The 23,857-nt window shown below is 47.3% G+C and overlaps 1 long non-coding RNA gene across 1 annotated transcript; it reads right to left on the reverse strand.

Annotated features, from left to right (window-relative positions):
• Positions 1-7,006: 7,006 nt before the first annotated feature.
• On the reverse strand, positions 7,007-11,271 carry LOC307209222. Its single transcript, XR_013835440.1, has 5 exons — positions 10,828-11,271; positions 9,095-9,208; positions 8,669-8,761; positions 8,054-8,145; positions 7,007-7,149 (listed from the first exon to the last, which is right to left on the reverse strand). It is a non-coding gene; the product is annotated as an uncharacterized lncRNA (long non-coding RNA).
• Positions 11,272-23,857: the final 12,586 nt, after the last annotated feature.

Raw genomic sequence — 23,857 nt, forward strand, 5'->3', positions numbered from 1 at the left:
GAAACACAAGGTGGAACTAGTTAGGGTGGGAAGCAAGGTCACGTGTGTCTCCTGGGTTCAGGTGCTGGGGGGCTGAAATATTTGGGACTAGGAGTCACAACAGGAAGTGACTAGGAACAGGCAGAGTAGAAACAGAAAATGTGCCTTTGCTAGCAAAGCACGTCCTCCTTATTTCATTTGATCATCCCCAGTGAAGCCGATCTTTACGCAGTTATTTCAGCCACACTAAGCTAAACAGGATGACAGTACTCTAGTGAGCCAGAGACTGAAACGAAACGAAACTGCCCCCACAAATTCTCCTCAAACTTCTCCTTTGTAATTTTCAGGTGTGAATAATCTCCAGGCCTTTAACATCTGCTGAATATTCTTTCATTCTTCGATACCAGAATTTCAGTATTTGGCCCTGATCCATATTTGTTTGGAAGGAAGAGCCACTGAACTCTGTTGGACTTATTTACAAGGGTGGTGCTGTGGGTTATGTTAAGTTGTGGGTTGACATAGCAGACGACACAGCGATTTCTCCAAGTAGCTCTTTATTTTTGTAAGCTGGAATAGAACTGCCTGCAAACAGCTCAGCCGGCCTGCTTTTATAGGCAGCCAGCTGTCAACATTGTAACAACAACAGCCCAGAGTTCCTGCCTAAAATAACTGACGTGGACCTGAGGGAAAACTATATACAGTATCCCCCTGCTGGCCCAGGGTGAAACTTCACTACATAACACCCCTCCCCATCGAGATAAGGCGTTAGTTACAATCGTAATGGTTTCCTTATATACAGCACTACGCGTAATGGTTCAATTAGGCACAAAAGCATATCGGTTACATTTCCCATACTTAGACCAACAGTGATACATGTCCAACAACATAGTCCTTTAAATAAGTTGGGCGCTTGGAAACTCTGCCAGACCGCCGGGGACTGGTAGCCAAGTCCGGAGGGCCACACAGTTCTTGCTGAGGCTGTGGTGCGACCCTAGGTGGCGTTGGAACCAACTCCCCTGGATCCGCTGCTGTGGGTGGAGCCTCCGCAAGTGGAGTGGTCTGAGTCTGTGGTAAGTCTGGCAGACCCTCTGAAGCGGCTTGGTTCGGCTCCACGCTGGCAGTTTGCGAGGGAGGTGTAGGTGGGGCCTCGCCATCTGTACGTGTCTCTTCTGGAGCCGCAAGCATAGTTGGGGGCACCTCGGTAGTGTCCAAGTCCCCAACCCTGCGCCTAAGCTGGTCTATGTGCCGTCGCCACAAGCGTCCGTCTTCGAGTGCCACCTGGTACGAGCGAGGTCCAGTGACTCCCACTACTGTGGCTGGCACCCAAGGAATGTCCCCCACATAGTTCCGGGCAAAGACCTGGTTTCCTGGGACAAATGACCGTGGCGTGTTGGCACAGCCTGGGGGTTCAGCCACGGCAAAGTCCGGGTGTAGCCGGTCGAGCGGTGACCTGAGGCGGCGGCCCATAAGCAGTTCAGCAGGACTCCGCCCTGTGGCCGCATGAGAGGTGATGTGTTGCACGAACAAGTATTCGGCGACCCGCTCATGCCAGTCTCCCCGGTCCAGGCGCGCCAGTGCCTCTTTTGCCGAGCGCACCATTCTTTCTGCTTGCCCGTTGCTGGATGGATGAAAGGGTGCCGTTAGGGCATGGCGGATGCCCAGTCCCAAAAGATACCGCTCAAACGTACCTGACGTGAACTGCGGTCTGTTGTCAGAGACAAGGACATCAGGACACCCATGCGTTGCTTCGGTAGTGGTGGAGGGCATCAGGGCGACCTCCAGCCATTTGGAATAGGCGTCCACCACTACCATAAAGGTCCGGCCATGAAAGGGGCCAGCCAGATCGATGTGCACCCTCGACCAGGGTGTCTTTGGCGTCTCCCAGGTGTGTCCCTTAGCTGCCGGTGGTGCAGGCCTCGACTCTTGGCACGCTTGACAGGCGGACACCCAGGCAGTGATGGCATCGTCCATATTAGGCCACCAGACGTAACACCGAGCCAACGCCTTCATTTTGACAATTCCCGGGTGGCCAACGTGCAGAGCCTCGAGGACGCGCTGACGGAGTCCCTGGGGAATCACGACGCGGTCTCCCCACAGCAGACAGCCGCGATGAGCTGAGAGTTCATGTTGTCTGGTTGCGAAGGGCTGGAACTCCAATGCAAAAGGCCCTTGTGGCCACCCCCTCCACACCCAGTTGAGCACCCGGCTGATGGTGCGATCCCGGGCAGACGCGGAGGCCACAGTGGCAGCCGATACAGGCGCTGCCGGAAGATCCTCAATCAGAAGGAGCGATGAAGCTGGAGCCGGGTCTTCCACAAATGCTGGAAGAGGGCAACGGCTGAGGGCGTCAGCATGGCCCATCGATTTCCCCGGGCGATGGATGAGCCGGTAGTGGTAGGCAGCCAGGAAAACAGTCCATCGCAGCATGCGTGGCGAGAGGACCGGTGGAGTTGGACGATCACCGGCGAGGAGGCCCAGGAGTGGCTTGTGGTCAGTGATGAGGTCAAAAGTCCTGCCATAGAGGTATTCATGGAACCTCTTCACTCCAGCCACAAGTGCCAGTGCCTCCTTGTCGAGCTGGCTGTAATTCCGTTCCGTCGGAGATAGCGTCCTGGAAAAGTAGGCGAGCGGTGCTTCTCTTTCATCTGGAAAATGGTGACTAAGGACAGCACCGATGCCAAAAGGTGAGGCGTCGCAGGCAAGGACCAGCGGCCTGGATTCACTGTACTGTACCAGCACACTGTCTGATGAAAGGAGAGCCTTGACCGCGTTGAAGGCCGCCGTCTCCCGATGACCCCAGGCCCAAGGCGTCTTAGTGCTAAGGAGTCGGTGAAGAGGCTCAGCCACTGTGGCTTTGTGGGGCACGAACATGTTATAAAAGTTCAGCAGCCCCAGGAATGCCTGCAACTCTGTCTTGTTCTTTGGGGTGGGGGCCTGCTGGATAGCGCGGATCTTGGATGTGGTCGGGTGAAGGCCGGAGGCATCGATAAGATAGCCCAGGAACTCTACCTGTGGAACGGCGATCTGGCACTTCTCCCTCTTTACCTTGAGCCCGGCCTCTTGGAACCTGGTCAGCACGGCACGGAGGCGCTCAAACAGCTGCTGGTGTGAGTCTGCAGACACCAAGACGTCATCAAAATATGGTACCACGCCCGGAAGCCCTTGCAGGAGACGCTCCATAAGGCTTTGGAAGATGCCAGGAGCCACACTTACCCCGAACTGCAACCGGCGGCAACGGAATGCCCCCCGGTGGGTGACGATCGTCTGGGCTTCAGCAGTGGCATCATCGACGGGCAGTTGTTGATAGGCTTGGGCAAGGTCCGGCTTAGCGAAGACCTTACCCTCACCCAGGGAATGCAGCAGGTGTTGGACAACAGGAACCGGATAAGCGTGCTGCTGAAGTGCCTTGTTGATCGTGCACTTGTAGTCAGCGCAGATTCTCACCGACCCATCTGGCTTGACAGGCGTGACGATGGGGGTTTCCACTTGGCGTGGTCAACCGGCTCCAAAACTCCTTGGGCGATCACTTTGTCCAGTTGTTCGTCCACCTTAGCCTTGAGAGCAAAGGGAACCCGGCGTGGCTTTAGCTTGATGGGGGCGACTTGTGGATCAAGGCTAAAGGAGATGGGCGTACCTGTATATTGCCCCAAGGTGCCGTCAAAAACCTCGGCAAAGTCTTTGACCAGACCCTCAGTCTCTGCGTTAGAGATGCAGTTGATGCCGGTGACTTCCAGGCCGAGGGCATCAAACCAGTCTAGCCCTAGGAGGCTTGGCCGCTGACCTTCGACCACCACCAACCGGAGCAGGCCCGAAAAATCCTTGAAGGCGATCCGGAACCGGCCAACGCCTACCACGGGAATGTCGTTTCCCTGGTAGTCTCTCAGGTGTACGCGGTGAGAGTCGAGTTGCCTTTTGGACACTCTGGGTACCAGTCTTTTGATGGTGCTCCATGACACGATGGACAGGGCAGACCCGGTGTCGATCTCCATGTCACATGGAGCTCCTTCAATGAGCACCGTGACGTTCAGCTTGCGTCGCGTAGGCGAGTCGGTTTGGCCAATCGTGGTTCCAGACGGGCAGCGGCAGTTGGTGAGAGCGAAACAACTTTCCTTGGCAGACTGGAGTGAAGACTTGGACTTGCGAGTCGATGAAGGGGGGGGTGTCAGATGGAGCCGATCGGCAGACCTTAGCGATGTGGCCCCTTCTGGAACACTTCCTACAGATGGCGTCTCTGAATCGACACTTGGCACGGGAATGGTTGCCTCCGCAGCCGGCACATTCCGGTTGGCCCTTGGACTTCTGTTGGAACTTCCTGCGCTCCCGCTTTGTCTGGTGCACGTCATCGTCTTCACTGGAGGATGCCTCATCACTGCTGGCCTCTTCATGATGCACCGGAACTGGCTCCCTAGCAAGACGCGGGCTGCTGGACTTGCGGATCTCCTGGGCGGAGCGTTCAGCAGCTTCTGAGGCCACAGCCTCCTCAATGGCTTTCTGTAGCGTGAGGTCTGGCTTGGCGAGACGCCGTTGCAGATGGATGTCCCGGACCCCGCAGACGATTCGATCCATCAGGGCATCGTCTAAGTCTCGGAACTCGCAGTGCATTGCAGCCTGTCGCAGGGCGGTGGTGTAGTTGTTGATTGACTCCCCCTCTGCCTGGTTCCGGTGGTAGAACGCATGGCGGGCAGCAATCTTGGACGGCTTTGGTGCGTAGTGGTTGCGGAGCTTCTCTTGGATCGTGTCCCATGGTGTTGCCTGGACTGCTTCAGGCGCAACCAATGCTCGGGCCGTCTCAAACACCTCAGGCCCACAGAGGCTGAGGAATAGGCCCCGCTTCCGATCCTTTGATACTGCTGTCAGCTCGTTGGCTTGGAGGTAGCAGTTGAACCGAGCGAGGTAGGAGTCCCATGATTCCGAGGCTGGCGCAAACGGCGGTAGAGGCACAAGTGAAGCCATGATTCCGATGCCGGCGTGAAGGGCGATGGATGGAACACAGTGCTCTTAGCCAGAACAGTCAGCTCTGAATTGGTTCTGTCCAGTGATTTCGCTCAGTGATTTCGCTCTGTGATTCAGCTCAGTGATTCAGCTCAGTTCAGAGGCTGGCCGCATCTGGCTGTGCTCTGATGTCCATCGATCCCACCTTCGTCGCCAGTGTTAAGTTGTGGGTTGACATAGCAGACGACACAGCGATTTCTCCAAGTAGCTCTTCATTTTTGTAAGCTGGAATAGAACTGCCTGCAAACAGCTCAGCCGGCCTGCTTTTATAGGCAGCCGGCTGTCAACATTGTAACAACAACAGCCCAGAGTTCCCGCCTAAAATAACTGACGTGGACCTGAGGGAAAACTATCTACAGACCTGAGTGAAAACTATATACAGTATCCCCCTGCTGGCCCAGGGTGAAACTTCACTACATAACAGGTTAAACCACACAGCCTAGGACTTGCTGATCAGAAGGTCGGCGGTTCGAATCCCCGCGACGAGGTGAACTCCCGTTGCTCGGTCCCTGCTCCTGCCCACCTAGCAGTTCGAAAACACATCAAAGTGCAAGTAGATAAATAGGTACCGCTCCGGCGGGAAGGTAAATGGCGTTTCCGTGCGCTGCTCTGGTTTGCCAGAAGCGGCTTAGTCATGCTGGCCACATGACCCGGAAGCTGTACGCCGGCTCCCTCAGCCAGTAAAGCGAGATGAGCACCACAACCCCAGAGTCGGTCACGACTGGACCTAATGGTCAGGGGTCCCTTTACCTTTTATACATATCCCACTGGGACTTTAGATATTACTAATGTCTTCCATTGATTTCACCGGGGATTAATTATGACTAACGTTAGCTGTGATGGGGCTTTGATGTTTCAGTTGTCATTAATATGATAATTGTGTGTGCCGTGCTTCCATCACTCCACTAATGGACCAAAACTGTGTATTTTGAGCAGCAGTTCCATGCAAGGCAAGATCGCAGGGTGGGCCAAGGTACACATTTTCTTTCTATGGAATAATGTATACAACTGGAATTTACAAGATAGTGGCTATTTTTGACGGGATAATATGGCAGAGCCAGCAGAACTTAGACAAATGAAAGAACCAATTTATTTATTTTTGCTGCTTTGATTCCCCACCCAAAGACTTTACAATACATGGAAACACATCTACAACTCACAGAGAAATCGTTAGCTAATACTTGTTTAGCGCAGTTCCCAGTTCTGCCAAAATGGACAACGCCTCTAGTCTATGCCTCATGAACTGCCCAAATTGAGAAAATGTTAAAATACTATATTTTAAAATGATTTTCGTCAGAAAGGTATGTCCTTAAAAGTGCATTTTTACCATAGAGGCAAGCCCCACTAGGTTCAATGGGGGCTGATTTCCAGCAATGGTGCAATGGACTTCAAACTAAGTCCTAGTAAGATGGTATTGTTCAGTACTTCAAAGGTTTGGGTCAGATAATCTAGGGAATGGAGTCTAGACTATTAGTACATAAACTGAACCCAATACACCAGGGGTCAGCAACCTTTTTCAGTCGTGGGCTGGTCCACTGTCCCTCAGACCTTGTGGTGGGCCGGACTATAATTTTTTTGGGGGGAAACGGCTTCCCATGAAATAACCCTCTAAAGCTCTTTAACTTATGCACAATACACAGTGATATACAGACCTGAATGTGTAATGCACTGCAGAATCGGTTATTATATCCCCTACATTAACAAAAATACCTTAAGTCTTTGTCCGTTAGAAGCGAGCCCTTTTAGCACTTACATCTTTCTCACTGCTGCCACCTAGAGGTAGTTGCTACTGCTTGTTAGCAGCTGGAACCAATTGCTGTTCCAAGCAGTACCGATTTTCTCAATAAATAACAATAATAATAAATATGTATGTTGGGGGTATTGCTAACCATAAGAGCTTCTCAATAAATTATCACCTGATACTGAAGGTTTAATCAAGTCAGCACAGAAAGTGTGCCGGGAGGACATCAGAGACCCTTGCTATAAGAAGCCATAATTGTTGGAACCAACAATTGTTGGCTGGAATTGTTGGCTGATATCTTCACAATCCAGGGACGCCTGAATCCTCTGTTGGCTGTTCCTCCTCCTCCAACTGAAATTTTGGATGCTCTGGCGCATAAAGTGGGTTTGGTATATGTTGTAAGACTCAGACACAGGATTTTGCAGGCAGTAGATGACCTGCAAGAGATCGCAACACAAGGAAGGGAGAGTGAGCCAGAGGACAAACAGGAATCGGTCAACACTGGTGATAGCCCAGTATACCTGAAGGAGCATCTCCACCCCCACTGTCCAGCCCGGACACTGAGGTCCAGCTCCGAGAGCCTTCTGGCGGTTCCCTCACTGCGAGAAGTGAGGTTACAGGGAAGCAGGCAGAGGGCCTTTTTGGTAGTGGCACCCGCCCTGTGGAACGCCCTCCCAGCAGATGTCAAGGAAATGAACAGCTATCTGACCTTTAGGAGACATCTGAAAGCAGCCCTGTTTAGGGATATTTTTAAAAAAATGTTTGCTGTTTTATTGTATTTTTAATATTTTGTTGGAAGCCGCCAAAAGTGGCTGGGGAAACCCAACCAGATGGGCAGTGTGTGTGTGTGTGTGTCTGTGTGTATGTATGTATGTACAGTGGTGCCTTGCATTACAGACGCTTCAGCTTACAAACGCTTCAGGTTACACACTCCGCTAACCCAGAAATATTACCTCGGGTTAAGAACTTTGCTTCAGGATGAGAACAGAAATTGTGCAGTGGCGGTGTGGCGGCAGCAGGAGGCCCCATTAGCTAAAGTGGTACCTCAGGTTAAGAACAATTTCAGGTTAAGAACGGACCTCCAGAACGAATTAAGTTCTTAACCCAAGGTACCACTGTATTATGTATGCATAAATAATGAACTAAAATGAAATGAATTATAGCTGTTACCCAAGACAACCTTCACCAGATGTCTTTTGTCTGTGAACTTTGGCTTTTTCTTGCTGGTGGAAAAGAAACTTTGACTCTCTTACACCCCCCCCCCATATTCCTCTGACATATCCTGGTCCCTCATGCCCATCATAGCATCTTCTGCAGATGGCAACTCCCCCCCCCCTTTACCATGCATCCGATGCACATCAGGAGCACGACACAGAGCACAACGGCTGGGCCGAGGAGGAGAGGAAGAGCCCATTGTGGGAATTTATTTCCTGCTGGGTTGAAGAAAAGAGAAAGCATAAATAAAAAGTATCTTTGAAGTAGCTGGAGATAAGGAATGTGCCTAGATATGACTGGGATTTGCCCAGCAGTAGGCAAGGCACAATGGCTGATTTCTGTTTGAATCCAGGGCTGTGCCTATGGGGAAAACAAGACCCGCTTGGAGTCTGATGCTGGCAACCCCTCCATCATAGGCTCAGGTTGTCTATAGGTGTAAATAAAGCATATATCCTAAAGACACCACCGTCTCCACTATGCCTCGTTTCCAGAAGAAAACACTAACCCTGGGTAAGCGCCTGGAACCCCTGGAAGCTCACACCGCTCAGAGATTGGGGCAGCGTGTGACAATATTGTTGTTGTTTCGTAGTTTAGTCGTGTCCGACTCTCCGTGACCCCATGGACCAGAGCACGCCAGGCACTCCTGTCTTCCACTGCCTCCCGCAGTTTGGTCAGACTCATGCTGGTAGCTTCGAGAACACTGTCACTGTGTGACAATATACTTGAATGAAATAAACTTACCAGCAGTAGTGATAGCTGTCTGAGACGTTGCTGCTGATGATTTTGTGGTAGACACACCATTGGCACCAGATGTTCCACTGGGGGCGGTTCCAGCTGTTGAGCAAATGTATTATGTTAATTTCTGCCGTGCATTCTGTTGTGCGCATTTAATGCGTTTCCCAGCTCTTCAACACGGTATCATCCTTGTTGTGCCTGTCAAGAGATGCTATTTCTGGCATGGTTGTGGTAGTAACACAACAGGAGGTCTTGTTTCTGGCCACAAAAGCAGTAGTAGCTTGGATGGTGAACAGGTGAAAACTTGCTTCCATATATGAAGCTTGAAATTGACTTGTTTGATCCATTTTATTTTGGGATATTTTTAGGTACTCTTGTGTGAGGTATAGGATCATAAGAAAGAAATATTTAAGAAACAACAACAATTCTTACCTGTTGTTAGTGTAAGAGCGCTTGGAGTGGCTTCAGCAGATGGGGTTGTGGATTCCGACAGGGGAGTTGCTGATTTCAGCTCTGTTGTAGGAACACTGCCAAAGGTGGTTCGAACTTGAGAAATAAAAATAGTCATAGGAGTAGAAGTAATAGTAACAGTAGGGTAATCTGAATTAGTCATAGACAGTGTAAAGTGATCTGTTTTGATTTTTTCCTCATCCACTGTGTCCAGGCAGTGGCCCAGGGACTGCAAGTATCCCCTGATTCAGATGTCTGGAGGAATAGAGCTGAGTGTCATCAGCATACTGATGGCACCTTGCCCCAAAACTCCTAATGACCAGATAGCACTGGAGATAAGGTCACCCCATAACACGGCTGCCAGAGGACCAAAAGAAGCCCCAATGCTACTACTCTCTGGGCTTGGTCCTGATGGTAGGATTGGAACCACTGTAATACAGTGCCCCCTAATTCCCATTCCCTGGAACCGGTCCAGGTGTATATCATGGTCAGTGGTACCAAAAGCCAACAAGAGATCAAGAAGCAGAAACAAGGTTGCACCTCCACTGTCCTACTCTCTGCAGAGGTTATCCATCAGGTCAACCAAGGCTGACTCAGTTCCATATTTAGCCCTGAATCCATACTGGAATGCATCTAGATAATCTGTGTCATCCAAGGATGCCTGCAGCTACCCCACCATGGCTTTCTCCATCACCTTGGCAATGGACCAATAGCTAAAGGGCCCAGAGCTGGTTTCTTTAGGAGCGGTCACACCACTGCCTCTTTCAACGCAGCAGGGACCACCTCTTCACTCAGCGAAGCATTAACCACACTCTGGATCCAACCAGTCAGCCTCGGTCTGCTAAATTTGGTAAGCCAGGAGGGACAGGGGTAGAGGGAGCGCATGGTCAGATGCATTGCCACCACCACTTGGCCCACATACAGCAAAACCAATATTACAAAACATCATTGATTGCAGTACCGGGTACTTCATCCAGAGCTGCAACAAATGGAGAGTCAACATCTCTCTGAAGTTGAGCAATTTTATCCTCCAAGTAGCCAGTTGGTCACAGTGGGCTCCAGAGGTCCCCTCCTCACACTGGGAGTCAGTAGCCACCGGACTGTCTGTCAGCCAGCTTCTAGAGGACGCCATGCGAGCTGCAAAATGTGCCTTTTTTGCAGCCCACACTGCCACATGGTAGACATTGTTATGTGTTCTTACCAGTGTTAGGTCAGCTTACGGCGTGACTTGTCCCACCTGCTCTCCAGTCTTCATCCAGCTTGTTTCATAGTCCGAAACCCCTCAGATTACCAAAGAGTTGCTCAGGCTCCAAAACGCTGGAGGGATCATGTCAACTGTCCATTTCTACTCACCATATAAGAAGATAAGGGCTTTGACAAGATCACCAGCTTTCAGCTTTGGAGAATCCCCCAGAGCATTCTGGAACACATCAGGTTCCATCAGTCTCCAAGGACAGGCAATCTGAACAGGCCACCACCTTTTACAGGTGGAGATGCCACCATTAGTCCAAACTTAACCAGATAATGCTCCAACCATGACAAGGGAGTTTATTGCACTCCCCTTATATTCACTGCATCCCTCCTACCACCTGGAGCTAGCCCAACAGCAGCCTCCATTTTGGTGAGTCAAAACATCTTTCAGGCACTAACCCTTGAAGGATAAGTCATGAGCAAGCAAAGCAAAGTCATTTTGAATAAACAAAACAAACTCTAACCTGTTGTCAGCGTTGAGGTACTTGTGCCTTGAAGAGAGGTTGCATCAGGTGTTGTGGTGGAGTCAGATGTGGGAGTTGTTGATCCCAATTCTGTTGTAGCAGAACTGCTAAGTACAGTTGATGATATAACGGTAGTGGTAGAGGCTTCAGGAGAGGTTCTTTCAGTCACTGTTGAGTCAAACTCTGTTGTAAAAGTACTACTCGTACTAGCTGCAGAGGTTTCAGGGTTGCTTGTTTCAGGTGTAGTGGTGGGCTCAGATTTGGGAGTAGCTGACTTCAACTTTGTTGTAGCAATACTACCAACTACAGTTGTTGTTACGTCGGTACTTGGGGATGTTTTAGAAGTGATTGTTTCAGGTATTGTGGATTCAGATGGGGGAGTTGTGGACTCCAAAATTGTTGAAGCACCACTGCTAGCTTCAGTTCTTCCTATTACTGTAACAGGGGCAGTTTCACGGGAGATCGTTTCAAGCATTGTAGTAGATTCCAGTTTGGGAGTTGTGGACTCCATCTTGATTGTAGCTGTAGTACTATCTAAAATGGTCTGTGCAACTGTAGTTGGAGAGGTTTCAGGAATGGTAATTTCTGGTGTTGCAGTGGATTCGGATCTGAGACTTGTGGAGTCCATCATTGCTGTAGTAGTACTGCTTGCATCAGTTCTTGATAGGACTGTAGCTGGAGAGGTTTCAGAGGTGATAGTTTCTGGCATTGTAGTAGATTCCAATTTGGGACTTATGGAGTCCACCTTTGTTGTAGTGATACTAATATCTGAAGTTGTAGGTATAACTGTACTTCGGGAGGTTTTAGAACTGGTAGCTACTGGAATTACAGTGGATTCAGATGTGGGACTTGTAGAGTTCATCGTTGCTGTAGTAGAACTACGTGCCTCAGTTGTTGATATGACTGTAGTTGGGGAGGTTCTAAAAGTGGTGGTTTCAGGGATTGTAGTGGATTCAAATTTTAGAGTTGATGAAGCCAAATTGGTTGCAGCACTATTATTAACTTCAGTTGTCAGAATGACTGTAGTTGGGGTGGTTTCAGCAGTGGTGGCTTCTGGCATTGTAGTGGATTCAGTTGTGGGAGTTGTGGAGTCCATCTTTGTTGTAGGGGTACTTGTATCTAAAGTTGTTGTAGTAACTGTAGTTGGAGAGGTTTCGGGCTTGGTAGTTTCTGGCATTGTAGTTGATTCAGTTGTGGGAGTTGTGGAGTCCATCGTTGTTGTAGCGCTACTATTATCTAAAGTTGTTGTAGTAACTGTAGTTGGAGAGGTTTTGAGCTTGGTAGTTTCTGGAATTGTAGATGATTCAGTTGTGGGAGTTGTGGAGTCCATCTTTGTTGTAGGGCTACTAGTATCTAAAGTGGTTGGTGTAACTGTAGTTGGAGAGGTTTCGGGCTTGGTAGTTTCTGGCATTGTAGTTGATTCAGTTGTGGGAGTTGTGGAGTCCATCACTGTTGTAGTTCCACTAGTATCTAAAGTGGTTGTAGTAACTGTAGTTGGAGAGGTTTCGGGCTTGGTAGTTTCTGGCATAGTAGTTGATTCAGTTGTGGGAGTTGTGGAGTCCATCTTTGTTGTAGGGCTACTTATATCTAAAGTCGTTAGTGCAAGTGTAGTTGCAGAGGTTTCGGGCTTGGTAGTTTCTAGCATTGTAGTTGATTCAGTTGTGGGAGTTGTGGAGTCCATCGTTGTTGTAGCGCTACTAGTATCTAAAGTTGTTGGTGTAACTGTAGTTGGAGAGGTTTCGGGCTTGGTAGTTTCTGGCATTGTAGTTGATTCAGTTGTGGGAGTTGTGGAGTCCATCTTTGTTGTAGGGCTACTAGCATCTAAAGTGGTTGGTGTAACTGTAGTTGGAGAGGTTTCGGGCTTGGTAGTTTCTGGCATTGTAGTTGATTCAGTTGTGGGAGTTGTGGAGTCCATCATTGTTGTAGGACTACTAGTATCTAAAGTGGTTGTAGTAACTGTAGTTGGAGAGGTTTCGAGCTTGGTAGTTTCTGGGATTGTAGATGATTCAGTTGTGGGAGTTGTGGAGTCCATCGTTGTTGTAGGGCTACTTATATCTAAAGTCGTTAGTGCAAGTGTAGTTGCAGAGGTTTCGGGCTTGGTAGTTTCTGGCATTGTAGTTGATTCAGTAGTGGGAGTTGTGGAGTCCATCATTGTTGTAGCTCTACTATTATCTAAAGTTGTTGTAGTAACTGTAGTTGGAGAGGTTTCGAGCTTGGTAGTTTCTGGAATTGTAGATGATTCAGTTGTGGGAGTTGTGGAGTCCATCGTTGTTGTAGCGCTACTAGTATCTAAAGTGGTTGGTGTAACTGTAGTTGGAGAGGTTTCGAGCTTGGTAGTTTCTGGCATTGTAGTTGATTCAGTTGTGGGAGTTGTGGAGTCCATCGTTGTTGTAGGACTACTAGTATCTAAAGTGGTTGTAGTAACTGTAGTTGGAGAGGTTTCGGGCTTCGTAGTTTCTGGCATAGTAGTTGATTCAGTTGTGGGAGTTGTGGAGTCCATCTTTGTTGTAGGGCTACTTATATCTAAAGTCGTTAGTGCAAGTGTAGTTGCAGAGGTTTCGGGCTTGGTAGTTTCTGGCATTGTAGTTGATTCAGTTGTGGGAGTTGTGGAGTCCATCGTTGTAGCGCTACTAGAATCTAAAGTTGTTGGTGTAACTGTAGTTGGAGAGGTTTCGAGCTTGGTAGTTTCTGGCATTGTAGTTGATTCAGTTGTGGGAGTTGTGGAGTCCATTGTTGTTGTAGGGCTACTTGTATCTAAAGTTGTTGTTGGAGAGGTTTCGAGCTTGGTAGTTTCTAGAATTGTAGATGATTCAGTTGTGGGAGTTGTGGAGTCCATCGTTGTTGTAGCGCTACTAGTATCTAAATTTTTTGGTGTAACTGTAGTTGGAGAGGTTTCGAGCTTGGTAGTTTCTGGCATTGTAGTTGATTCAGTTGTGGGAGTTGTGGAGTCCATTGTTGTAGCGCTACTAGTATCTAAAGTTGTTGGTGTAACTGTAGTTGGAGAGGTTTCGGGCTTGGTAGTTTCTGGCATAGTAGTTGATTCAGTTGTGGGAGTTGTGGAGTCCATCTTTGTTGTAGGGCTACTTATATCTAAAGTCGTTAGTGCAAGTGTTGTTGCAGAGGTTTCGGGCTTGGTAGTTTCTGGCATTGTAGTTGATTCAGTTGTGGGAGTTGTGGAGTCCATCGTTGTTGTAGGGCTACTAGTATCTAAAGTTGTTGGTGTAACTGTAGTTGGAGAGGTTTCGAGCTTGGTAGTTTCTAGAATTGTAGATGATTCAGTTGTGGGAGTTGTGGAGTCCGTCGTTGTTGTAGCGCTACTAGTATCTAAAGTTTTTGGTGTAACTGTAGTTGGAGAGGTTTCGAGCTTGGTAGTTTCTGGCATTGTAGTTGATTCAGTTGTGGGAGTTGTGGAGTCCATCATTGTTGTAGGACTACTTATATCTAAAGTCGTTAGTGCAAGTGTTGTTGCAGAGGTTTCGGGCTTGGTAGTTTCTGGCATTGTAGTTGATTCAGTTGTGGGAGTTGTGGAGTCCATCGTTGTTGTAGCGCTACTAGTATCTAAGGTTGTTGGTGTAATTGTAGTTGGAGAGGTTTTGAGCTTGGTAGTTTCTGGCATTGTAGTTGATTCACTTGTGGGAGTTGTGGAGTCCATCTTTGTTGTAGCGCTACTAGTATCTAAAGTGGTTGGTGTAACTGTAGTTGGAGAGGTTTCAGGCTTGGTAGTTTCTGGCATTGTAGTTGATTCAGTTGTGGGAGTTGTGGAGTCCATCGTTGTTGTAGTTCCACTAGTATCTAAAGTGGTTGTAGTAACTGTAGTTGGAGAGGTTTCGGGCTTGGTAGTTTCTGGCATAGTAGTTGATTCAGTTGTGGGAGTTGTGGAGTCCATCTTTGTTGTAGGGCTACCTTTATCTAAAGTCGTTAGTGCAAGTGTAGTTGCAGAGGTTTCGGGCTTGGTAGTTTCTGGCATTGTAGTTGATTCAGTTGTGGGAGTTGTGGAGTCCATGGTTGTAGCGCTACTAGTATCTAAAGTTGTTGGTGTAACTGTAGTTGGAGAGGGTTTGAGCTTGGTAGTTTCTGGCATTGTAGTTGATTCAGTTGTGGGAGTTGTGGAGTCCATCGTTGTTGTAGGGCTACTTGTATCTAAAGTTTTTGGTGTAACTGTAGTTGGAGAGGTTTCGAGCTTGGTAGTTTCTGGCATTGTAGTTGATTCAGTTGTGGGACTTGTGGAGTCCATCGTTGTTGTAGGACTACTAGTATCTAAAGTGGTTGTAGTAACTGTAGTTGGAGAGGTTTTGGGCTTGGTAGTTTCTGGCATTGTAGTTGATTCAGTTGTGGGAGTTGTGGAGTCCATCTTTGTTGTAGGGCTACTTATATCTAAAGTCGTTAGTGCAAGTGTTGTTGCAGAGGTTTTGGGCTTGGTAGTTTCTGGCATTGTAGTTGATTCAGTTGTGGGAGTTGTGGAGTCCATCGTTGTAGCGCTACTAGTATCTAAAGTTGTTGGTGTAACTGTAGTTGGAGAGGTTTCGAGCTTGGTAGTTTCTAGAATTGTAGATGATTCAGTTGTGGGAGTTGTGGAGTCCATCGTTGTTGTAGCGCTACTAGTATCTAAAGTTGTTGGTTTAACTGTAGTTGGAGAGGTTTCGAGCTTGGTAGTTTCTGGCATTGTAGTTGATTCAGTTGTGGGAGATGTGGAGTCCATCGTTGTTGTAGGACTACTAGTATCTAAAGTGGTTGTAGTAACTGTAGTTGGAGAGGTTTCGGGCTTGGTAGTTTCTGGCATAGTAGTTGATTCAGTTGTGGGAGTTGTGGAGTCCATCTTTGTTGTAGGGCTACTAGTATCTAAAGTTGTTGTTGGAGAGGTTTCGGGCTTGGTAGTTTCTGGCATTGTAGTTGATTCAGTTGTGGGAGTTGTGGAGTCCATCGTTGTTGTAGCGCTACTAGTATCTAAGGTTGTTGGTGTAATTGTAGTTGGAGAGGTTTTGAGCTTGGTAGTTTCTGGCATTGTAGTTGATTCAGTTGTGGGAGTTGTGGAGTCCATCTTTGTTGTAGGGCTACTAGTATCTAAAATTGTTGTTGGAGAGGTTTCGGGCTTGGTAGTTTCTGGCTTTGTAGTTGATTCACTTGTGGGAGTTGTGGAGTCCATCTTTGTTGTAGCGCTACTAGTATCTAAAGTGGTTGGTGTAACTGTAGTTGGAGAGGTTTCAGGCTTGGTAGTTTCTGGCATTGTAGTTGATTCAGTTGTGGGAGTTGTGGAGTCCATCGTTGTTGTAGTTCCACTAGTATCTAAAGTGGTTGTAGTAACTGTAGTTGGAGAGGTTTCGGGCTTGGTAGTTTCTGGCATTGTAGTTGATTCAGTTGTGGGAGTTGTGGAGTCCATCTTTGTTGTAGGGCTACCTTTATCTAAAGTCGTTAGTGCAAGTGTAGTTGCAGAGGTTTCGGGCTTGGTAGTTTCTGGCATTGTAGTTGATTCAGTTGTGGGAGTTGTGGAGTCCATCGTTGTAGCGCTACTAGTATCTAAAGTTGTTGGTGTAACTGTAGTTGGAGAGGTTTTGAGCTTGGTAGTTTCTGGCATTGTAGTTGATTCAGTTGTGGGAGTTGTGGAGTCCATCGTTGTTGTAGGGCTACTTGTATCTAAAGTTTTTGGTGTAACTGTAGTTGGAGAGGTTTCGAGCTTGGTAGTTTCTGGCATTGTAGTTGATTCAGTTGTGGGACTTGTGGAGTCCATCGTTGTTGTAGGACTACTAGTATCTAAAGTGGTTGTAGTAACTGTAGTTGGAGAGGTTTCGGGCTTGGTAGTTTCTGGCATTGTAGTTGATTCAGTTGTGGGAGTTGTGGAGTCCATCTTTGTTGTAGGGCTACTTATATCTAAAGTCGTTAGTGCAAGTGTTGTTGCAGAGGTTTCGGGCTTGGTAGTTTCTGGCATTGTAGTTGATTCAGTTGTGGGAGTTGTGGAGTCCATCGTTGTAGCGCTTCTAGTATCTAAATTTTTTGGTGTAACTGTAGTTGGAGAGGTTTCGAGCTTGGTAGTTTCTGGCATTGTAGTTGATTCAGTTGTGGGAGTTGTGGAGTCCATCGTTGTTGTAGGACTACTAGTATCTAAAGTGGTTGTAGTAACTGTAGTTGGAGAGGTTTCGGGCTTGGTAGTTTCTGGCATAGTAGTTGATTCAGTTGTGGGAGTTGTGGAGTCCATCTTTGTTGTAGGGCTACTAGTATCTAAAGTTGTTGTTGGAGAGGTTTCGGGCTTGGTAGTTTCTGGCATTGTAGTTGATTCAGTTGTGGGAGTTGTGGAGTCCATTGTTGTTGTAGCGCTACTAGTATCTATGGTTGTTGGTGTAACTGTAGTTGGAGAGGTTTCGGGCTTGGTAGTTTCTGGCTTTGTAGTTGATTCACTTGTGGGAGTTGTGGAGTCCATCTTTGTTGTAGCGCTACTAGTATCTAAAGTGGTTGGTGTAACTGTAGTTGGAGAGGTTTCAGGCTTGGTAGTTTCTGGCATTGTAGTTGATTCAGTTGTGGGAGTTGTGGAGTCCATCGTTGTTGTAGTTCCACTAGTATCTAAAGTGGTTGTAGTAACTGTAGTTGGAGAGGTTTCGGGCTTGGTAGTTTCTGGCATAGTAGTTGATTCAGTTGTGGGAGTTGTGGAGTCCATCGTTGTAGCGCTACTAGTATCTAAAGTTGTTGGTGTAACTGTAGTTGGAGAGGTTTTGAGCTTGGTAGTTTCTGGCATTGTAGTTGATTCAGTTGTGGGAGTTGTGGAGTCCATCGTTGTTGTAGGGCTACTTGTATCTAAAGTTGTTGTTGGAGAGGTTTCGAGCTTGGTAGTTTCTAGAATTGTAGATGATTCAGTTGTGGGAGTTGTGGAGTCCATCGTTGTTGTAGCGCTACTAGTATCTAAATTTTTTGGTGTAACTGTAGTTGGAGAGGTTTCGAGCTTGGTAGTTTCTGGCATTGTAGTTGATTCAGTTGTGGGAGTTGTGGAGTCCATCGTTGTTGTAGGACTACTAGTATCTAAAGTGGTTGTAGTAACTGTAGTTGGAGAGGTTTCGGGCTTGGTAGTTTCTGGCATAGTAGTTGATTCAGTTGTGGGAGTTGTGGAGTCCATCTTTGTTGTAGGGCTACTTATATCTAAAGTCGTTAGTGCAAGTGTTGTTGCAGAGGTTTCGGGCTTGGTAGTTTCTGGCATTGTAGTTGATTCAGTTGTGGGAGTTGTGGAGTCCATCGTTGTAGCGCTACTAGTATCTAAAGTTGTTGGTGTAACTGTAGTTGGAGAGGTTTCGGGCTTGGTAGTTTCTGGCATTGTAGTTGATTCAGTTGTGGGAGTTGTGGAGTCCATCGTTGTTGTAGCGCTACTAGTATCTAAGGTTGTTGGTGTAATTGTAGTTGGAGAGGTTTCGAGCTTGGTAGTTTCTGGCATTGTAGTTGATTCAGTTGTGGGAGTTGTGGAGTCCATCTTTGTTGTAGGGCTACTAGTATCTAAAGTTGTTGTTGGAGAGGTTTCGGGCTTGGTAGTTTCTGGCTTTGTAGTTGATTCACTTGTGGGAGTTGTGGAGTCCATCTTTGTTGTAGCGCTACTAGTATCTAAAGTTGTTGTAGTAACTGTAGTTGGAGAGGTTTCAGGCTTGGTAGTTTCTGGAAATGTTGTTGATTCAGTTGTGGGAGTTGTGGAGTCCATCGTTGTTGTAGTTCCACTAGTAGCTAAAGTTGTTTTAGTAAATGAAGTTGGAGAGGTTTCAGGCTTGGTAGTTTCTGGTATCGTAGTGGATTCAGATTTGGGGGTTGTTGGCTTAAAATTTCTACTAGTCAGTTCTACTGTTGGTAATAGCACATTAATGATATTGCCTAGATTTAATCCTGTCAAGATGAATGATGTTTATAATCGTTTTAAACAAATAGTATTATAGTTTCTGGGGTTTGATCTATATTGCCTAGTTTAAACTTTCCGGTCTATAGTAATCACATAATCCCCTTTCTGTGATAAAGATAAGGGATGTTATCTGGACCTGTTTCCATATCTCCCTTCTGACATCTTGTATAAATTCTGAATTCATATCTTGCCCAGTCACCTTATCCTTTAGAAGGCCACTTTCTACTGCATTGGAAGCACTTTCCCCAGTCAGGGATCTTAAGTGAACCAAAAGTTCTCTACACCTCCTGTTGCAAACCCTTCCCTTTTCGTTTCTGCAAAAGTAGTGGGGGCACAAAGTCAAGGGGCTGCTGTTCAGCCTCAGGATTCTCTTCCTTCTAATCTCCTCCCATCACTTGCCACAACCTAAATGCAGCAGTAGCTGCTGTCCTTTAGCTGACTTCATCCAGCACTTACCACCACAAGTTATCAACACAAGAGGGGAACTTGGCATCAATGCATCATTGTTGAGTGTGTTGTATGCAGCTTCAAAAGGAAATTCCCATGACTCCTGAGGCTATTTCTCAGCAAAATCTCCCTGGGGAATGGGGAAAGAAGACTGCACAACACCCTGTATATTCTTTGAGCTAATGCCTACATTTATATGCACACTTTACCTGGTATATGTGCATTTTTAGCAATGGCAAACCTAGACAGCATCTTAAAAAGCAGAGACATCACCTTGCCAACAAAGGTCCATATAGTAAAAGCTATGGTTTTCTCAGTAGTGATGTATGGAAGTGAGAGCTGGACCATAAAGAAGGCTGATTGCCGGAGAATTGATGCTTTTGAATTATGGTGCTGGAGGAGACTCTTGAGAGTCCCATGGACTGCAAGAAGATCAAACCTATTCATTCTGAAGGAAATCAGCCCTGAGTACTCACTAGAAGGACAGATCCTGAAGCTGAGGCTCCAATACTTTGGCCACCTCATGAGAAGAGAAGACTCCCTGGAAAAGACCCTGATGTTGGGAAAGATGGAGGGCACAAGGAGAAGGGGACGGCAGAGGACGAGATGGCTGGACAGTGTTCTTGAAGCTACCAGCATGAGTTTGACTAAACTGTGGGAGGCAGTGGAAGACAGGAGTGTCTGGCGTGCTCTGTCCATGGGGTCACGAAGAGTCGGACACGACTAAACGACTAAACAACAACAACATGTGCATTTTTGTGCACAGGACATCGCTAGAGAACAGCATTGCAAAATTTGGAGCAGTGGGAATTTTGAAGAATGGCTGTGCTTCGGTTTGCATATTGTTTCGGGAAATGCAGGTTAGGTGAGTTCGCTGTTAAAGGTGGGCTGAATCAAAGTTCTTCCCAGTCCTTAGCTCTACCTCTGAGACACTACCGGGGATAAAAGAAGGGTGTGTAGGGCTAGGAGAAAGCAGATTGAGAAGGCCAATACACATAAGAAAGAGATGAAAGGATGAAAAAGAAATAAAGGTTAAAGGACGAACACACCTCAGAGTAAATAACTTTGAATGAGAGATGAAAAAGGAAGCCTATGCAATCAAAAGCAGATAAATAAAATAGAAATAATAGATAATTATATAGAGACAAATATATAATGTATGACATATAAGAGAAATCTGAGTCAACAGTTTGATGCAACAGCAAAAAAAAGCTTATGCGATTCTAGGCTGCATGAACAGAAGTCTAGTGTCCAAATCAAGGGAAGTAATAGTACCACTCTATTCTGTCTTGGTCAGACCACACCTGGTGTCCAATTCTAGGCATCACAATTTAAGAAGGATGTGGACAAGCGGGAACGTGTGCAGAGGAGGGCAACTGAGATGATCAAGGGTCTGGAAACTAAGTCTTACGGGGAACGCTTGAAGGAGCTGGGTATGTTTAGCATGGAAAAAAGGCGACTGAGAGGAGATAGGATAGCCGTCTTCCAATATCTTAAGGGCTGTCACATGATGTAGGATGGAGCAAGCTTGTTCTCTCCTGCTCTGGAAGGTAGGACCTGAACCTACCTTCGAGTTACAAGAAAGGTGGTTCCAAATAAACATTAGGAGGATTTTTCTGATGGTGAGAGCTATTCAACTGTGGAACATTCCACCTTGTAAGCTGGTAGACTTCTTTTCAATGGATGTTTTTAAACAGAGATGGGGTGTCCATCTGTCAGAGATTCATTAGCTATGATCCTTGTATTGCAGGAGGTTGGACCAGTTGATCCTTGTGTGTGTGTGTGTGTGTGTGTGTGTGGAGGGGTCCCTTCCAACTCTCCAACTCTCCAACTCTCCAATTCTATTATTCTATATTTTTTACAGGGGACGCAGGTGGCGCTGTGGGTTAAAGCCTCAGCGCCTAGGGCTTGCCGATCGAAAGGTTGGCGGTTCGAATCCCTGCGGCGGGGTGCGCTCCCGCTGCTCAGTCCCAGCGCCTGCCAACCTAGCAGTTCGAAAGCACCTCCGGGTGCAAGTAGCTAAATAGGGACCGCTTACCAGCGGGAAGGTAAACGGCGTTTCCGTGTGTGGCTCTGGCTCGCCAGAGCAGCGATGTCACGCTGGCCACGTGACCCGGAAGTGTCTCCGGACAGCGCTGGCCCCTGGCCTCTTAAGTGAGATGGGCGCACAACCCCAGAGTCTGTCAAGACTGGCCCGTACGGTCAGGGGTACCTTTACCTTTACCTTTACCTTATATTTTTTACATGATTGACAAGTCAAACCATGGGCTCACCAGAGGGTTTATAGCCATCGACTCTTTTGTATAGGCCAGAGGAATGCTCACATTATAATCTTAAAAGGTTCGAGAAAAGTCCACCATACACGGTAGAGAGCCATAGAGAACCCATGATCAATCCAGCTTCTCTTTCCCATCAGGCCCAGGCCAGCAGGGCAAATAGTTTAAGGGTCGCCCAACAGCTTCCATCCAATTAAGTTGCTTGTTGGAAGATTGAGGGCAGAAAAAAGAAAGAACTTCTTCACACAACACCCAGTTAAACCATGGGAGTCCCTCCCACACGATGCTGTGAGGACCAACAACTTTTTAAAAAGGGATAGATAAATTCAAGGAATTATAAAGCTATTGACACCTACTAGCCACAGTTGCTATGTTCTGCCCTGGCCCTCCTTAGCCAAGGAAGCCACATGTTTGATAGCTACCTCTTTACTGACAAGAAAAGCACTTATAGCAGCTTCCACAGTGCTCTGGATGTGCACACACACACTTGTAGCCTCAAGGCAGCTGTCCACAGTTCTGGGGCCTACAGAGCAGTTGCAACAACAGGGAGACCCTGCCCCACTGCTGGCTTAAAAGGTAAAGGGACCCCTGACCATTAGGTCCAGTCATGGCTGACTCTGGGGCTGCGGCGCTCATCTCACTTTATTAGCTGAGGGAGCCAGTGTACAGCTTCCGGGTGATGTGGCCAGCATGACTAAGCCGCTTCTGTAGAACCAGAGCAGCGCACGGAAACGCCGCTTACCTTCCCACCGGAGCGGTACCTATTTATCTACTTGCACTTTGGCGTGTTTTCGAACTGCTAGGTTGGCAGGAGCAGGGACCGAGCAACGGGAGCTCACCCCGTTGCGGGGATTCGAACCGCCGACCTTCTGATCGGCAAGTCCTAGGCTCTGTGGTTTAACTCACAGCACCACCCGCGTCCCACTGCTGGCTTATATACCCTTTTATGATGGGTTGTGCGCCCACAAGCTGAGACTTCTCCTGCATGGATACCACCACTGCTTTTCCCACTTGATGCTCCTCTTGGTTCTAGGAGTCAGTGGGGCAGGGGAAGGTGGGAAGTCTACTGCCCCGTCTGTCAGCTGAAAAGCTTCTTCTTCTTCTGCCACATCTGGCGCACCTTCCTTCATCTCGGATTGCCCTGACTCTCCCTCCTCCCCTTGCTCCTGCCTTGCAAACAGCGTCCAACCCCATGAATCACTGATCCCCTCTCCTGGGTCCTTCTCTGTCCGGGGGCTGTCAGGGCAACAGGTTTATCAACAGGTCAGAAGGGAGTCTCAGAGACTCAAAGTCTAGTCAGCTATTTTATTTAGGAAATTAGTAGACCACAGAGATCACTTTCAAAACCAAGAATGCAGCACAGAAATGATAGGCTCCAGATAGGGCAGGGGGATAAATTTGATTCAGATTGCCATATCTATCAAGTCTGCATTTCCTGAAACAATATGAGAACCGTAATAAAGTCATCCTTCAAAATTCACACTTATCTGAATTTTGCAATGCAGTTCTCCATCTACCCTGTGCTTACAAAAGTGAATATATTATGGTGGAAAGTGTGTAAAAATGAATTACACACACAAATGCATTATATTAGGGGGAATTGCTAGCAGAAATGTGTGCATTAGTCAAAAACTGCGTACTAGAAAGGCACACTAGAATGCTGATGAATTTTCAAATGGTTTTTCAAAAATATATTGCAAATTGCTGCAGAAATACGGAGAACCAAACTTAATGTTTGAGAAATCAGAACTGAAATTCACAGACCCTTGCACCCTTAGCCCAGAATCATGGTGGTGGTGGGGAACAAAATGCCTTACCTCCTTCCGCCACATGCATGCTCAGAGCAAATATAATCCACAATGCAACCCTGGATGCTTTTTGTATTCCGTTCATTGTGCTTGCTGCAGCTGGATGCCAAGTGCTTTGAGAACACTCCTCTGCCTTATATAGCTTCTGAAGCACTTGAAGTATGCCTCATTTGGGGCTTACAGGTGTTGCTCCAAAGCTGTAACATCGCCTTTTGATCAGAAGGTGTGGCCTGCTGAGCTCATGTCATGTATTTTCGGGCCTAATGAAGTGTACACAAAAGACTGGGCTGGGAAAGAACGATTAATATACCTTGGATTGTTTATCTGCCTCATCACAGGCCCTGTATCTGATTATTTTTAGACATGTTGTCCTTGGCAATCAGTTGAGGGGAAGTTGATTTAGTGACTTTCATGAGTCCTAAATGATGGGGCAAGAGCTCTTGCCAATACTGAACGTTGTCTACGTAAGTAGGCTTTGAAAGGTGGTAACAGAGGATGGTTTGTGGCAGAAGTCAGAGGGGTGGAGGACTGGATGTGGCAGGTACAAGGTATTGAAGAGGTGATTGGACGGAGGGGTGTACCAATGAAAAGAGGATGGAGGAATGGTGAAGGTTACATGTCCTATATACATTATATGA

This window comes from Podarcis cretensis, assembly GCF_951804945.1.
Source record: "Podarcis cretensis genome assembly, chromosome: 2".
Lineage (NCBI taxonomy): Eukaryota > Metazoa > Chordata > Lepidosauria > Squamata > Lacertidae > Podarcis > Podarcis cretensis.